The sequence below is a fragment of the Galeopterus variegatus genome, unplaced genomic scaffold, assembly GCF_000696425.1.
Source record: "Galeopterus variegatus unplaced genomic scaffold, G_variegatus-3.0.2 Scaffold732, whole genome shotgun sequence".
Classification (NCBI taxonomy): domain Eukaryota; kingdom Metazoa; phylum Chordata; class Mammalia; order Dermoptera; family Cynocephalidae; genus Galeopterus; species Galeopterus variegatus.
Genome location: NW_007726843.1, coordinates 144,658 through 147,618, shown reverse-complemented (window position 1 = coordinate 147,618; position 2,961 = coordinate 144,658).

Genomic DNA, 2,961 nt, shown 5'->3' with positions numbered 1-2,961 from the left:
TATATACCCAGAGGAATGGAAATCATCATGTCGAGGGGATACCTGCACTCCCATGCTCATCACAGCTCTGTTTACAGTAGCCAAGACATGGAGCCAACCTAAATGTCCACTGATGGATGACTGGATAAGGAAACTGTCATATATATATATACACCATGGAACACTACTCTGCCATAAAAAAGAATGAAATACTCCCATTTGCAACAACATGGATGAGCCTGGAGAAACTTATGTTGAGTGAAATGAGCCTCAGTTTTTTAATCTATAAAATGAGGATTATAATATCTGCAATGAAGGGCTGCCATGAGGATCAGAGCCACCCATAGCAATGCAGAATGAATTATAGCTGCTATAGCATTGTAGGTGATAAGGGGTAACTATATTGTAAAATAGAAAAATGGTTTTGAGAAAACAAGGCAAGTCTGAGAACTGTCATAACCAAGAGGAGTCTAATGAGACATAACAATTAAGTGTAATGTTTTATCTTGGATGGGATTCTGCAACAAAACAAAATAAACAAACAAAAAAAGGACATTAGGTAAAAAATTTGAAAATTTGAATAAACATGGACTTCAGTTAATAATAATGAAAAAAATGGTTGAGAAGAAAACAGCTGTAGGTTTGGGGCCCAGCTTTTTCTCTTACTAACCGTGTGATATTGGGCAAGTCACTCAAAAGAAGCCGCATTTTCTTTGCCCGTAAAATGGGAATAACAGTAACATTTGTCTTATGTTGTTGTTATAAGGTTAAATTAAAAAAATATATTATGTAAACCTCTCAGCACTATGCACACAGTAAGTACTCAATGTAAATTAGCAACTAAAATGATGAATCTTCCATACATACATATTTGGAAGATGGTGAAATAAACCTCAGGATTTTTGGGAAGGGTGGCTTAGCTTCAAAGAGGAAAAACAATATCATCACTGGTGGGCAAAGTCCTGGGTACAAAACCTGATGAAGAGAATAGCAGGAAGAGAGGAAAAAGAGCTCAGTATCCTTGGTTATCATATGTGGCCCTGGGAAGTTACTGGATACAATGCAGACATCAGTCAGGAAGAGTAATCTGTATGAACTCACCGGGTCAATGACTGATCTCGTTTTCTGATAAATAGTGGGAAAGGAAAAACAAGGCAAATGTCAGAAGTAATAATTAAGATCTAATGAAGAGGGATGACTAGATAAATGGTGATAAATCTCTATGACAGGCTTTGCTGTGTACACAGAAATCTTGATTTTGAAGCCTGATGACACAGAAAAATTCACAGAACATAAGGTTAAGGTTAAAAAACAGGGCCGAGCCCATGGCGCACTCAGGAGAGTGCAGCGCTGGGAGCGCAGCAACGCTCCTGCCGTGGGTTCGGATCCTATATAGGGATGGCCGGCTGAGCGTGGTGTGGGCGACACCACACCAAGGGTTGCGATCCCCTCACCGGTCATGAAAAAGACAAAAAAAAAAAAGGTTAAAAAAACAAATTACAGAAGTGTACAAATAGTATGACCCAATTCTGGAAAATAGAATAATGTTTCTACACATAAAAAAAAATGAAAGCATATACACTAATAATATTATTATATTTATCTCTGGAATGGGAAAGAGGGAGGCTCATGGGTGATTTTAATTTTGTTATTTGTAATTCTTTTATTTTAAAACTTTCTACAGTAAGCATATAATACAAACTAAATATTTTAAAGTTGCAAAAGTGAAAACTAGGAAAAGAAGAAAAGTACAGCTACAAAGATTGCTGTTCTTCTCAGGACTGGAGAACAAATGGAAACAATTTCCAGGCATCAGGGATCTCTGAAATTTCCATTCAAATATTTATTTTCTGTTTTCATTGTATCCAAATATTTATCATGGCACTGGATAGATAATGTTCGGGTACCTTGCACTTCCAGATAGACAGGAGATTTCCTTTTGGGAAAATCATTCAAACCCTTGACAGAGAAGAGACTTATGAGAAAGGTATTTAAAGATACTGGATCAGCAGCAGACATCTTTAAGTCTGTCTCCCTGGAAAGGTTCTCCTACCTGGGGAGGGAGTAATGGGGGTGGGGATAGAAGGACCAGAGGTGATTTACCCAAGACTTTTACTGTCCAACCAGAGAACTCAGAGTAAAGTGAATACTCACAAAGCAGCTAGAATCAATCTGAGATAACATTATGTGGCTTACAGGCTAATTTAGCTGCTTCCACAGAGATTCTGATTTTAAATGGCCTAGAGTGAGCCAGCTACATTGATTATTTTTTAAAGTTCCTTTGGGGATTATTAGGGGGAATTAGAGTCCTGACTTGCCTTTTGTTTCCAAGTTTCCTGCTGCTCCTATTTTGCTCATTTTATTATTTGGGTATGGCTTCTCTGAAGGAAAATCTGGAAAAGGAAAAGACTTCTAAAAAATTAACATTACTTTTTTATTAATACCCATCTCTTTCAAAAAGAGATTAGAATTTATACTTGTAAGTCATTCTGGTTTTGACAATTGATGGATGAAACCAGGGACTAAAATCCATTGTTTTTCTATTCTTTCTACTGATTTTATTTTCTCCTGCAATCATTTCCTGCTTTTCTCATTAGCATAGCTAATTGATGGTTAGTTGTACAAGAAACAGCAGTGGTCTATAATTTGAAGCATTGCTAATTAACCCTGATGCATGCATTCAATTCTAAGCTAAAATATCTACATCTTTTTACAAACTCAGAATGACATTTCTAAGTGGAAATATAACAAAGCTTTCTTTTTTTTTTTTTTTTTTTTTTTTTTTTTTTTTTTTTTTTTTTTTTTTTTTTTTTTTTTGGTATCATCTCCCAATAGCTATTAAACATTCAAGCATGGTGGATACATCACAGACTATATAATAGAGCTCAGAATTCAAAGAGATAGCCTTGGTCTGATGCCACACCAGCTCCAAAGAGCAAAGGAAGTGGACTGAAAGAAATTGGACAATGCTTATCATAAGAA